Raw genomic sequence first — 15580 nt, forward strand, 5'->3', positions numbered from 1 at the left:
GTCCCTACATTTACAATAAAAGAAAAGTGATAAATCTTTGAAGCATGAGGCAAAGACAGAATTTTAACTTTTGAGTAACTACACCTTTAAATCATTGACTTTGCGGTAAACTGGTATAGGGTGACATTTAATCATAATTAACACACACCAATTAATAATAAGAAAGTGTCCCACTTTTGCTGCAGAATTCCAGAAGAAAAGGCTCAAATATGTTTCCACATGGTAAAAACTACTTCAAACTATTGTATAACAACAGTGTTATGTTTGTGCATGATAGCTTCCTTGTGTGAAGGCCTGCAAGTTGTTTACAAGTCTGTCAAATTTAACCAGACCCGAAAGGCTTCGTCAGATAGCTCTTGTCACTTTGTTAACCAATGACTTATTTAAGTAATTCTCAGTGTGGAATGCCCCTCCTTAAACTGCCAACTTACCTTGGTGGAGGGGTTTGAGTACCCGAAAGACCCTAGGAGCTATGTTGTCAGGGGCTATATGCCCCTGGTAGGGTCTCCCAAGGCAAACAGGTCCCAGGCGACGGGTCAGACTGAGAGCGGTTCAAAAACCCTTAAGATGCCAATTAATCATTATGAGGCCATGGAGAAGGACTATTGGTCGGCCTCGAAGAGATTCTGGCAAACCGTCCGGGGCCTCAGGAGGGGGAAGCAGTGCCCTACCAAGGCTGTTTACAGTGGAGGGGGGAAGCTGTTGACCGGGACCGGGGACATCATCGGGCGGTGGAAGGAATACTTTGAGGATCTCCTCAATCCCGCCGTCACGTCTTCCATTGAGGAAGCAGAGGCTGAGGGCTCGGAGGCGGACTTGTCCATCACCCGGGCTGAAGTCACCGAGGTAGTCAAGAAACTCCTTGGTGGCAGGGCTCCGGGGGTGGATGAGATCTGCCCTGAGTACCTCAAGTCTCTGGATGTTGTGGGGCTGTCTTGGTTGACACACCTCTGCAGCGCAGAGTGGCGGTCGGGGACAGTGCCTTTGGACTGGCAGACCGATGTGGTGGGGGGGCCGGAGGGTGTGGGGTTTGGGGACCACACCAATTCATCTCTGCTCTTTGCGGATGATGTTGTCGTGCTGGCCCCATCAGACCATGACCTTCAGCATGCACTGGGACGGTTTGCAGCCGAGTGTGAAGCGGCTGGGATGAGAATCAGCACCTCCAAATCCGAGGCCATGGTTCTCAGTCGGAAAAGGGTGGCTTGCTCACTTCAGGTTTGTGGAGAGTTCCTGTCTCAAGTGGAGGAGTTCAAGTATCTTGGGGTCGTGTTAACGAGTGAGGGAAGGATGGAACGGGAGATTGACAGACGGATCGGTGAAGCCTCTGCAGTAATACGTTCGCTGTACCGGTCCGTCGTGGTGAAGAAGGAGTTGAGCCACAAGGCGAAACTCTCGATTTACCGGTCAATCTACGTTCCTACTCTCACCTATGGTCATGAGCTGTGGGTCATGACCGAAAGGACAAGATCCCGGATACAGGCCCCCGAAATGAGCTTTCTCCGCAGGGTGGCTGGGCGATCCCTTAGAGATAGGGTGAGAAGCTCGGTCACTCAGGAAGAGCTCCGAGTAGAGCCGCTGCTCCTCCACATCGAGAGCGGCCAGCTGTGGTAGCGCGGGCATCTTTTCCGGATGCCCCCTGGACGCCTTCCCGGGAAGGTGTTCCGGGCATGTCTCCCGGCTGGCCTGGGAACGCCTCGGTGTCCCCCCGGAAGAGCTGGAGGAAGTGTCTAGGGAGAGGGAATTGAAAATGGAGAAAATGAATGAATGGATGGATGACAACGACGGTTTATACTTGTGCTCCTAAAATATGGCCTTTGCTACTAAACTTTAAACCTCTCTAGCACCAGTGCTATGTGCAAAAAAAGATAACAATTACTGCTTGCCTTTGTTTTATAGCAGTCACAGAGAGTAGGCCAGCCTATAACCAAATTCAGGCTGCCAAAGCGGACACTAGTTAAAATGCTTGGAAGCCAAAATGACCAAATCCGAAACGATAATATATTATTATAATTCAAATTTAATGTATTTTTTTTGGACAAGTGATTTTTGTTCTCGGACAAGTGAATGACAAATGACGCAGCTTATATGCCTGGCAGCTAGCCTGCTCATCGCCACATTCCCCCCCCTAAGCATCGACCTGGTTCCCGGACAGCTCGGGAAAACGATAGGGGTGGGAGGGGAAATGTCGCCTGCCAGTCCGACCCATACTGACTGGAAGACGGACTGACAGGCTGGAAGATGGACGGGATCGTTGGCAACTCCCAACTCCCTTCTAGCCCACACTCTCGGACGGCTGGGCAGCGACCTCTGTCGGATGGGCAGCATTCTCCGGTGGCTGAGCCGAACTCCTTGGCAGCTGGGCCACGCTCTCTCGGCGTTCTCCGGGGCTCAGGAAACACGGTAGGCAAGACCCTTACACGAGTCGGTCTCTTTCTTCCATCCCTGCATTCTCCACCAGTGTGACGGGGGTAAGAGACACGACACACACTGATTCGAGCAACCCCAGTGGGGAATTTATTATAAAGTTAACAATACTTAATATATAATGACGATGTCCAGGGTGCTCGTAAGCTGCCATCTGCCGATCCGTTCTTGTCCTCCGTGCTTCCTTCGTCTAGTCTCTTCCTCGCTCGCTCTCACTCGGGGGAAGAGAAGACACTGCGTTCTGCGGTTTTGCGTTAGGCGTTTTGGAGCCAGAACCCAGAGTGTTGGGAACCCGCAGTTTATATGCTGATCCTGGACCTGCGCCTCGCCACATCTGCACCAAATTAGATTTTTTTTATAAAGATTCACTGCTAACAAAAGATTATTTTCACAACATGCCTTTAAATGTAAAAATTGAACTAAAGCCTTTTCTGTTTTAATTCTGATCTCAGTTACAATAGTGATACCTGTGGCATGTAATTAACTTTTTTTGTTAAACATTCCTTGTTGCTCTGTTCAAATTTTTAGGACAGCGAATGGGCCAATATGATTATTATCATTATAATATTTATATGTTAAATAATTTGCTTTCAGAGAAAACAACGGTGGTGACATTGGAGCAAATTCTGATTTTTGCATCAGGGTCCAACAAAATTCCTCTGCTGGGATTCCAGGAACAACCCACAATTCAGTTTCTTCACCTAGAGGACCACGGCGTGAGAATTTTTCCAGAGGCCAATTCCTGTGACGTAAGATTACATCTGCCAATACACACCTCATATATTACCTTCAGGGAGAAGATGGAGTTTGGAATTCTCAGGTCACCTACATTTGGATTTACTTAATATTTTCAATTTGTTGTTTTATGTGTTTACAGTACAGTACAATGTACTTTTATTAGCTTAGTCCATGTATATACATAATTCAATTTCAAACATAATTTTCCCAAAGTTAATATTGAAAGTGTTTGTTACAGGGTTACACTGTAAGACTATGTTAGCATTAACCTGTGTTTGTGTGTTTGTGTAATGTTCATTGAATGTGACAATGACTTGTCAGAGTTTATAGCACCATTCTACAGATGTTGCATGTAAATGGGGGCAGGGTAACTGACAGAAGCTTTGTTTATTAATATAGCCTGTTACCTTCATCGGAGTTGGTTTTATTTTATTGTACTTCCTGTGCATATGAACTATTTTAAAGTAATTCAATAACGGAAGGATAATGTACATACACATGTAAACTGTGGGACAAGGTGAATGAGGATATGTGTTACACTCTAAAAAAAGGCTGGGTTAAAACAACCCAATTTGGGTTATTTTGGTAACCCAACATTGGGTCAAATATGGACAAACCCAGCGTTGGGTTATTTTAACCCAGCCAGTTGGGTTAAATCTTTGACCCAACATGCTGGGTTGTTTTATTTAAATCAACTTTTGCTTAAAAATTACATTGATGGTTTAAAACAAACCCGAAATGTTTAAAAATAATAATAACAAAATCACAGAGGAATACTCGAGGCATCAGTAAGAATCAAAAGTTTTATTAAGGATCAAAATGCAAGACAAAAGGAATTCATAAAAACATGCAATATGTTATGCTCAATGAACAATAAAATGGCATATAAAACACTTTGATGAAATGTATGTTTATACATATTTAAAGAAAATTAACTTCAATAAATTACATTAGTTTAGATTTTAACATATACATTTAACAAGGTTATTAAAGTGGCACAAGTAAATATAAATAGTTAGACAACTTAACACTTCAAAACACTATAAAAAGTATTTTACTAAACCCTTGTTGATAGAACCGCATTTATATGATAAAATATAAATCTATGCACAAGTTTTCTATAAAAAAAGAAATAAACAAGCGTTATGGATGTGAAAAAGGGACACCGTAACTTTCCTCTTCATATAAACTCACAAAACATTTTCAATAGTGTTAGTTCTTTCGGTTTCAGCACTGCTTAACCTGACATATCCACGGAGCAGTCTTACTTAAGAGGATTCTTTTCCTGGGAGTTTGTAGAAAACAGTGTGGTGTGCACTTTTGGAAGTGGATGTCCAGCAGGAGGGTTTCTTTATCAATTTGTTCATCTATAAAGAGACAAGAAAAGAGACAAGAGAAGAATGTAAGGAAACTGGCCTAACCAGAGCACAATGGATTATAATAAACATATAAAGAAGTACATTAACATTTTACCTAAATAATGTTTACCTTTAAGCCTGTTATGAAAACATCCAAGTTCCAGTTGACATTCTCTTGAATAGAATGATCCATTAATATTAGCTGTTATTCTGCAACCTGTCAGTGGGGGAAAGAAGAAGAGTGGGATATAGTACAGAAAGTGAAATACAGTCTTAAAAAAATAATATTATAAACGTTAAAACAACCCTTCACTAATTCGACACACTCGGGAATAAGTAGAAGTCTAAAAAGAGCACCAATTGTTCGTCTCATATACCCAAAATTAATTTTATCTCACGGTTAACCACTAACGTTATAAGAGCGGCTACTCCCGAGGCAATGGCCGAGATAGAGCTGCTCTCCACGGAGACACGACCGCTGACAGCGTCTTAACAAAATCTCAAAGAGGCGTTATGTTTATATATAAATCACGTATTTGAGTTCTTAACAACAACATTCTCGTCTAAAAGACTCTTAAATCTAAGTTCCCTCACCGAACCTTAGCGGTATTTATAAAAAAATGAGCTGGATGTTTGCTTTTGGCACGACGCTCTCGTGTCGACCTTAAACTAATATCAAGATGCGTAAGTTACTGACTCACACAAGTCACACATTTCAGAGGAAATGTTCACCAAAAAGGAAGTTTAAATGATTAAAAAGCTGTAAATTAGAACAACGTGGGCATAACGTTACAGACTAGCTATACAAAGCTAACGAAGCTAGATTGTAACGTTACTTTCAAACCTAATGCGAACAGCCAAATTTTGCATACTTTTGCATTTTTTTTACAGTAACAGTTTTATACATTAAAAACTCGTAAACATACCTTTTATTCTCCGAATAACAGCTTTCCGAGATGAAGTGGATCAAAATGCCCGCGAAGGTAAAGTTTGTCTGATGCGTAGAGGAGTGGGAGGGGTTTACTCTCTCAACTGTCACTCAATTGGACCAGACTGGTAACCCAGCGTTTGGGTTACTCAAAAAATGACCCAACACTAAGAAAATAACCCAACAAAATGACCCAACAGGCTCAACCCAGCTGTTGGGTTAAACAAATAACCCAGCATTTTTTAGAGTGTAGTTATTAGGTGTGCTTATAAAACTTGCAAGTGGTAATGATTGTGTGGGAATGACAAAATGGTCACAATGAAGTTTGTTAATTATATTTTTTGAGAAATAAGTGGTGTTTCACTGTGTTAGACCTGTGTCAATGCTTCACATTGACAGCACTTCCTCTTTCACAAGGTACAGATTACTCTGGAATACAGAGAAACTGGTGTGTGAGAAACTGTCGAGTTACTCAAAGATTCACAATTATCAAATATACATTTTTAATGAGTTGTCTAAATATATACATAATAAATGACTGATTTAATAAAGACAGCTCTTCTGTGGCCTGAAGGAATATTAAAATAACACACAAAATCTCCTCTACGCATCATACTCCTGTGCATTAAGTGGACTGACATCAGTAAATGAGGCAAGGGGTGAACCAACAGTTTGTCGTGATGCAGGCATTGAAGTGTGTATAGTGCTGTTCCAGTGTGTTTCCACTAATATCTCTTGCAGTGGTACTTCTTCGAAAATTTGTTGCTCCTCTTTTAGCCTTACACTGTTAAAAAGTTAATGATTTGATAATTTATGATAATTAATTCATTTGGAGCCCGTAGTAGCTTGGAATCAACTGAACCAGCAAGATGATTTATTTTAGCAGAATATTATTCATGATAATGTTAACAATAAAGAGATTTGGAAATATTGTTATATTCTGTTGGATCTCAGATTATGTTGAGAGGGCAGTGAGACGGAAGATTTGACTGGAAAAGATAAAGAATGAGGAAATTATGAAAATCCCATGAGGGAAAGATGAGGCCAAGACAATAATTAAAACAGCGGTAAGAGAAACATGGCAGAAAAATTGGGATATAGTTAAAAGTCAACCAAGGTCAAGGCATTAAAAGGGAAATGTAGAAGAGAAGTGATTTTAGCAAGATTAAGATTAGGACGCTGGGTTAAAATCAACCATGTTTTTAATGGGAAAGTGCACGTCAGATAAATGCGATATGCCTGTAATGTTCCAGCGTACGTGTTTGAAAGACAATCAAGAGTTCATGAAATATTATTTAAATACCTGATAAAACACAGGAAAAATAGATAGAATTTAGTATATATATTTTTTGTGCACTCCAGATGTACACTCCGGATCAGTAGGTGGCAGTAATGCCCCTTTTTCGTTGGTTTGCCAAACAACCATAAAACACCAAAAGAAGAAATCATTATCAGAGGGCCACACGCTTTGACAGGAGCGTGAGATCGAGGGGAAAGTTCGCTACGTTCTAACTTTTCTGTTTTTCCTGTTTGCCCCTGTAAAGCTGCTTTGAAACAATACACATTGTGAAAAGCGCTATATAAATAAACTTGAATTGAATTGAATTGAATAATTGTCCCAAAAACGCTTCATTCTGTTTGATTACGAGACTGTATTGGGTATGCGCAAAGTAAGTGAATATTTTCCAGTTTTTTTCTTTTTTGGCTGAGAAGCAGCCTTTTGGTGATTAACTCATTGTACTCAGGCTGATACTCAGTCAATCTGTTATTTATTTGTTTTTTTTCTTTTGATGTGCGTATGTTCTGCACGATGCGATATTAGTCTATGAGTTGTTAATTAATCTGCAACGATTAATGTTTAAAAAAATCTGCCACGAACATGTTGTTATCACGTGTTTGTGATTGTTAGTGGAAAATTAAGCGGCATTAGGGGTTCTTTGGTGCCCTCTTGTGGCGATGGTGCAAATAGCCACCCAGTATTGTTTAACGATAGTTGTTTGTTACTGCTTTATTCAGACTGGTTACTCTTTAACTATTTGAGTGAATCTTGGTATTAAGTAACGCTTGGGTGCATGTGTATGTCAAAAAGTTAATTTATTTTAATGTTCAATTTACAGAAACCACAAATTTACATTTAATCAAGTGAAGCAAGAGAATCCTGTACCCGGTCCTACTCTTTAACCTAGAATCAATTAATTCAGTTATGATCGACTGCCTGGTGTCAACCTATACGGGCTGGGGCCTTGTTCACTTCTGCCTACACCACAAGGCTTCTGTCTGGCTGTATAAACAGATGGCTGTATTGTGTTCTTATGAAACCTGTATGGATGTTTTTGGTCACAGAATGTAGGTGTCTGTTAATAATGTGAGTGATGAGGGATTTTTGCAATAAATAGGTAATGTGAAACGTTTTTTTTCGTCTAATTTGTATATGTAACATGTTAGTTTCAAACAGTATGACAGTATTGTTCAATTATTTCTGTAACAAACAAATTAATAGCAAACAAGAAAAGTGCAAGATGATTTTTGATTAACCTAGTTGTACATAAATGTTATGTATGCTTCATGTGGACGTAAGTTTAGAATTGGTTATGTATTTAATATAACTAAACATGTGGCTCTGCAAATTTCTACAAGCATTCAGGTTGAGCTTAACCATAAACCGATGTTTTGTGATATAACTGTCACAGGTCGGGATGGGTCAAGCCGGACTACGCCCACCCCTGAACCAGGACCACCTCGAGGAGCGTATCAGAGGGAGAAATCGGAGACAGAATAAAATTTCAACAAGTTTTATTTAGAAGTAAAAGCAATTTGAAAATCCTAGTCTAAAATCTTCTTCCTTCTTGCCCTCAGGAATCGAAGGTGAACAGTACAACAACCAGGGTCTCTCCCGCTCTCTTCCTCAGTGCGGGCCCTGTAGTGAATGGGGCGGTGGACAGGTAAATTGTCAGGTAGGTCTTTCCCAGGTGGAGATGCAGTAAACAGGCGAACGGCCCGGTAAGTCTCTCTGGTAAGTAAATATTTCCAACCTCCCTTCCTTCACAGGTACGAGATCCGGAGCAGATGGCCGTCAGTCAGGTACGTATACAGCAGATTCACACTCTGATGATGGGGTGGCGAGGGAATCTTTACAGGGTAAGCGAATAATTTCAACCTCCCTCTCTCCACAGGCACAGAAACTGGAACAGAGGAATACTCCAGACAAAGTGTACCAACCCCGTTCGTAACAGAAGGACAGCCACTTCTCTCAGCACAGGTGACTATAAGGATACAGTAGACTCGAAGTCAACCGGTTGCACAGGGCTCCTACTGAAACAGACAGAAGGGATACTTCAAGTAAGCATACGGTTCACATGAGTTGGAAGGGGACGAACACTTCTCACGATACAGATGAATTGCGGGAATTCCCTAGACTCAAGTCGACAGGCTGAGCAAGACCTCTTCTGGCCTAGATGAAGTGGATATTCCAGACAGAACGGACCGGCTTTACGTTCACAGCAGAGGGACAGTCACTTCTCCCCACACAGGTGGGCTCCCAGGTTGCAGCAGGCTCAAAGTCGATGGGCTGAACGGGACCTCTACTGGAGCAGACAGAAAGGGTGCTTCACACAAGGTATACAGTTCATGTGCATAGAAGGGAGTGAGCGCTTCTCACAATACGGCTGCGTTGCAGGAATACAGCAGACTCAACGTCAGCGGGATGAATGGGACTTCTACGGAGACAGACCACGAACAATTCAACAAGGCATCTCGTCTCTTATTCACTCAAACAGAGGGGTTAATTCAGAGTCCAGATGATAATTCCTCAACATCCACTCAGTTAGAACAGAGCAATGACACAGAACTCTCACTATTGACAGTAGACCAGCGTAGCACAGGGAGAGTGCACGGCAAAGGGAATGTATCTTCCACACACACAGCAATTCCACTTCTAGCATATAAGGTGGGGGAAACGTCAATCTTAGGCACTGAAATCTCACTTCACGACATGCAATTTAAATGCCGCACTCACCCTTGGGTCTCTGTCCGAGGGGGCCGCGTTCATCAATGCTGCAAAGGGTATTTCGGGATGTTTTTCTTCACAAACACAGGCAGAGTTCACATCACCATTTATGATGGAGAAAGAGACAGGAGGTCGGCAATGAATCAGTACAATCCACTCTGTGACATTTATGATCGTGATCCACACACTCCAAACCACATCCAATTCAGTGTCGAATACATGCAATTACGAGACTCAGTTCTCGACTACCTCGCTCCTCTCCAATGCAAACAGGATATTTCACTTTCCCTCTGTTGCCCTCGAGTCCCTCATCAAGTCCACACTCTCCTCTTCATTCACCCGCACTCCAATAACTGCAACCACTCGATAAAACGACTTCTCACGGGAGAGAACCACCCCGACAGTCTCTTTCTCTTGCTTTTTATACTCTCTCAAGTGCTGACAGGACCTCACTCAAACCCCCAAGGTAAATTCCCCACACCTGTTTCCAATCGGTCATTTGGGGTTGTCATGGCAACAGACGCACACACAGGCCTGGGACCGGTGTTACACTCAAAGTGTCCCAGCGGAAACACGGCTTCAACGGGAATAAGTTCCATATACCATTTGTCACACCGTGACATACCCCCCCCGCCAAACCGTTCTAGTCCCGAGAACGGTCTCCAGACACCCAGTCTCCATACCTAGCTGGAGGCTGACCTCGATTCTCTCGCTGGGACCGACGAGGTGGGGAAACAGGTGCTTCAGGTCGTGGTCCTAGGCCTAGGCCTCTGGGAATCACCGCCCATCCTACCAGCAGGGGCATCTCGGACGTCTCGACCGGTGGATTCTCTACAACACATTTTGGATAGTTTGGACAAGGGCGAATCAAATTACGGTGTAACACCCGTTCGGGGCCTGCCTTTCCTTCTGGTCGCAATGCATATACAGGTTGGTCTGGGTGTGGCTGTCGCTGGACGACAAACGGCTGAGCCTCCCACCGGTCACTCAACTTTCCCTTCCCTTGTCGGCGATTGTCCCGCACCAGCACCCTCTCCCCTGGCAGTAGCGGTGCCTCTCGAGCCGTCCGGTCATACAACCTCTTATTCTTTAACGCTGCTCGATTAATCTGGTCAGAGAGTCGTTCGTACGCCGACTGGAGGCGTTGGTGGTGTCCCTGCACCCAATCTGTCAAGCTACCTCCCTCTTCTCCTGCAGTGGTCCCCAGAAGCATATCCATTGGAAGTCTCACATGTCTGCCGAACATCAGGTAAGTAGGAGCGTAACCGGTGGTACTGTGCACACTGTTATTGTAAGCCTGCACCATCGCCGGGAGCCTGTCGACCCAATGGCCTTGCTGTTCCTTCTCCAAGGTTCCTAATAAACTCAATAGGGTCTGATTAAACCTTTCACACCCCCCGTTCCCTTGGGGGTGGTAGGGAGTCGTGTGGGTCTTCTTGCATCCGTACAATTGGCACAGCTCATGGATCACCCTAGACTCAAAATTGGTTCCTTGGTCTGAGTGGAAGATTTCCGGGCATCCGAATGGTTGGATCACATACCTCCAGAGGGCGTTGGCAGTAGTGACGGCGGTTTGGTCCACAGTTGGGATGGCCCAAGCGTACTTGGTAAACAAGTCGGTTACGACGAGGATGTTCTGGATCCGATCCATTGGCCGTCCCAAAGTCAGATAATCCATGGCCACCATATGCAGCGGTGCCTTGGCCTGAATCGGGACCAGCGGTGCCCGTGCCTCCTTCTTGGTCTTAAACAACGTGCAGCGGGGGCACCTCTGAAGGTAAGTCCTCGTGGTACCTTCCATCCCAGGCCAGTAGAAATGTCGTCTCACCAGTGCCAATGTCCTCTCTTGCCCTTGGTGTCCCATCCTGGAGTGATATGCCTCCAGTAACGCCTGACAACGCCCTTCAGGGACCACGATCTGACAGACCTCTTCGCCCCGACCTGGGTCCTGAATGGCCCTACACAGCACACCTTCCTTCAAATAGAGTCTCTCCTTCTGTCCCAGCAGGCCCCGTACAATCCGAGTCTGGGCCCGGCGAGCCGCACCCTCAGGCCAGGCCTTCTGTTCTAGCCACGTTCGAACCAACGCTACATCTCCATCTTCGCCCTGCCACAACCTCCATTCTGCGGGTCCCACCCCCAACAAGGGTGCCTCTACTACTCCCACCATCAATCCCTCGTCGAATCCCGCTTCTGGTACCGGTCCCTGACCTGCCGATCCTTCACCGGGTAGCCTAGATAGTACATCGGCATTAGTATGTTCTCTTCCTGGCCGGTACTGGATCTGATAGTCAAAATTGGCCAGTTGTGCCGCCCAGCGTTGTTCCACCGCCCCCAGTTTAGCAGTCTGCAAATGTACCAATGGATTATTGTCCGTAACGACCCGTACCTTGGCTCCCCATAAATAATCCTTGAATTTTTCACACAACGCCCATTTCACTGCCAGCAACTCAAGCTTGAAAGAACTGTAGTTAGCGTCATTCTTCTCCGTTGGATGTAGACTTCGGCTTGCATAAGCAATTACCTTTTCCTCTCCCTGCTGCTTCTGTGCCAAAACGGCCCCCAAGCCCAGATGGCTAGCGTCGGTGTACAAAGTGAAGGGTTGTGTGAAGTCGGCATAGGCTAGAATCGGGGCCTGTAGTAGTTCCTGCTTGAGCTTCTGGAAGGCGGCTTCACAAGCTGGATCCCATTGGATCGAAGGGGACCCTCGCCCCCGCACTCTTCCCGTACCTCGCAGCAACTGGTTGATCGGTTTAGCAATTTTAGAGAAATCCTTAATGAATCGTCTATAGTAGCCCACGAAGCCCAGGAACGAACGGACCTGGCGCACCGTCTTGGGCGCAGCCCATTCCTGTACTGCCACCACCTTCTCCGGATCAACTGAAATCCCTGCCGCGCTCACCACATGCCCCAGGAATCTGACTTCCTTTCGGAAAAGCTGGCACTTGTCTGGCTGGAGCTTCAACCCATATCGCTCTAAAGAGCGGAAGACTTGCTCTAGGTGCTCAAGATGGGACTTGAAATCTGGAGAGTAGACGATAACGTCGTCTAAGTAGACAAGGGTGGTATCCATCAGTTGGTTGCCTAGACAACGCTGCATCAGCCGTTGGAATGTGGCGGGGGCGTTGCAAAGGCCGAACGGCATCCGGTCCCATTCATATAGGCCGAAGGGGGTAGTGAACGCTGTCTTCTCCCTGTCATGCGCATCCATCTGCACCTGCCAATAACCGCTGGCCAAGTCAAGAGTGGAATACCAGGTGGCTTGTGTGAGGCTCGTAAGAGAGTCTTCAACTCGAGGCAACGGGAAAGCATCTCTTTTGGTTACTTGATTCAGCCTTCGGTAATCCACACAAAACCTCCAGGAACCTGTTTTCTTTCGAACCAGCACTATCGGGGCGGCCCAAGGGCTACTGCTCTCTCTAATAATCCCCTTGTCGAGCATCCCTCGTAAAAGGGTGCGGACCTCTGAGTATAAGGTCGGGGGCACGGGTCGATAACGCTCTCGGCTGGGTGCAGCGTCCCCAGTTGGGATTTGATGTCTTACCACATCTGTGCGACCGTAGTCCTCGTCATGAGTGGAAAACAAGTGTTGCCACTTCCTCAAGAACTCTTGGAGTTGTCCCAATTGCTCTTCACCTAGTCCTTCACCCCGTAAAGACTCCCCCGTCAGGTGGGCAGGCATTCCTCTTCCTGTCTCTCCCGCCTCCGGACCAGCTCGTGCCAGGGCCACCTCGACCACTGTCGGGCTCACTCGATTGAAATTAACTTCACCCTGTTCACGAACCTGCTGGGGTCTCACTGAGGTCACTCGGGCCAACCGTTGGTGATGATACAAATGCACAGGAAAGGGGTTCATGTTCCTGACCCGCACTGAGACCCGGCCCCCCCGAACAGTCGCCAATCCTCGAGCGACTTCCACCTTGGGACCATCTTCGTGAGGTTCCACCATGACCCATTCTTCCGGACTATAAAGTCGAGGGGGCAACCTGGCCCAGACCACAGCCTCACTCTGAGCTGGAATGGATAAGGCGTAACGGCAGGCCACTCTTCCCGTGCTTTCCCTATCCCCCTGTCGTTCGGCAAGACATACCCGGCGGCAGTCAGCCCTGATGCGGTCCCACTCCTGGCCGGCCGATGTTGTAACTGCCCGAGCCGGTCTACTCCGAAACAAATCCTCCCAACAGTCTGCAATGACGTTCATCCCAATCAGGGCACGATGAGACCCCAGGCATGTGTCTCGTACGACCACCACTCCTTTCTGAGACACTACCACCCCGTGAATCTTCAGATCGGTCACAAGATATCCTACGTACGGGATGTCGAGGCCATTTGCCCCACGTAGCGTCAACCAGGGGGCTTCCGCAGGTGGTCGACTTTCGGTGCCAAACAACTCATGGGCCAAGCTTTCGGTGAATAGGGTCACTTGGGAGCCTGTATCCAAAAGGCACTGCACTTCCTGGTCATTAACCTGAACCACCACCACCGGGCAACAGCCCACCAAGCGGCTCCTAAAAGATGTAGGTAGGAAGGGGTCTGATGAGGGGGTCCCGACCACTTGACCCACAGTGGCCGGAAACTCTAAAAACCCCCTTGCGATGCACGTCGAGCAGGACACTGACGAAAGTAATGCCCCGGCTCTCCACAGCCGTTACAGATGGGACGCCCGTGTTCATCCCACTGGAATCGAGAGCCCGAAGGTCGGGATGGACGGCGGTCGGGGGGACGATTCCCATCAGAGTAAGTCCGCTCCCGCGGTAAAGAGGACAACTGGGGGCGTTCTCGACGGAGCTCCTCCATAAAAGATTTGGACAGGTCAGACATTTGTTCCCGCACATCTCTCTTCAGTTCTTCCCGTAGGGCCTGCTTCCAGTCGGGTGCCACAGTAGTCGAAGGGGTGCCCCCAACGTTCGTGGCTAGACAGCTGGGGGGATCTACATTCTCCGCATGATCATGCTCAAGGGCCAGCGCTTCTCGTCGAAGCTCTTCAAAAGTCAGATTCGGTGTTCGTCGAAATTGCACCCGCAGACTCTGGCGCACAGGACCCTCCCGTAACCCCAGTAAAAACTGATCTCGGAGCAGAGCCTCTTCGCCCCCCAGGCCATGATCCTGTCTCCCCGTAAGTCTAGAAAACTGCTCCTGCAGCTGTAGGGTAAATGCCCGAACAGATTGGCGAGGGCCTTGCCGAGAATTAAAGAATTTCGTTCTCAGAACAGCTACCGGGGTGGCGTCTCCATATTGTCCCGTGAGGAAGTCAAAAATGGCCTGGACAGTTGCTCGGGTTGCTTCCGGAGCCGCCTGAACTTCTCTTCTCGCTTCTCCATCCAAGGAGTTTAGAACAAACTGGACCTTCTGTGGGGCGCTCAAACCTTGAAGCCCTGCCAGGTACTCTACCTGGGTCTTCCACATCGACAAACTCATCTCAGATCCCGGGCCTCCATACTTCGGAGCCCACGGAGCCCCCATGAAGATCGGCATGACCGGTTGCCGCACCCCGGGCTCTCCCTCTTCTGCCATCTCACCTCTGGTCGCTCAACTCGAGGCAGATCCTGCCGACTACGCCAAAAGTCTGTCACAGGTCGGGATGGGTCAAGCCGGACTACGCCCACCCCTGAACCAGGACCACCTCGAGGAGCGTATCAGAATGAGAAATCGGAGACAGAATAAAATTTCAACAAGTTTTATTTAGAAGTAAAAGCAATTTGAAAATCCTAGTCTAAAATCTTCTTCCTTCTTGCCCTCAGGAATCGAAGGTGAACAGTACAACAACCAGGGTCTCTCCCGCTCTCTTCCTCAGTGCGGGCCCTGTAGTGAATGGGGCGGTGGACAGGTAAATTGTCAGGTAGGTCTTTCCCAGGTGGAGATGCAGTAAACAGGCGAACGGCCCGGTAAGTCTCTCTGGTAAGTAAATATTTCCAACCTCCCTTCCTTCACAGGTACGAGATCCGGAGCAGATGGCCGTCAGTCAGGTACGTATACAGCAGATTCACACTCTGATGATGGGGTGGCGAGGGAATCTTTACAGGGTAAGCGAATAATTTCAACCTCCCTCTCTCCACAGGCACAGAAACTGGAACAGAGGAATACTCCAGACAAAGTGTACCAACCCCGTTCGTAACAGAAGGA

The 15580-nt window shown here is 46.6% G+C and overlaps 1 long non-coding RNA gene across 1 annotated transcript; it reads right to left on the reverse strand.

The window, feature by feature from the left end:
• Nucleotides 1-4033: 4033 nt before the first annotated feature.
• On the reverse strand, nucleotides 4034-5703 carry LOC130439299 (uncharacterized). The gene is made up of 3 exons (XR_008909435.1): nucleotides 5450-5703; nucleotides 4654-4740; nucleotides 4034-4532 (listed from the first exon to the last, which is right to left on the reverse strand). It is a non-coding gene; the product is annotated as an uncharacterized LOC130439299 (long non-coding RNA).
• Nucleotides 5704-15580: the final 9877 nt, after the last annotated feature.

This window comes from Triplophysa dalaica, chromosome 17 (assembly GCF_015846415.1).
Source record: "Triplophysa dalaica isolate WHDGS20190420 chromosome 17, ASM1584641v1, whole genome shotgun sequence".
In the NCBI taxonomy this organism is placed as follows: Eukaryota; Metazoa; Chordata; class Actinopteri; order Cypriniformes; family Nemacheilidae; genus Triplophysa; species Triplophysa dalaica.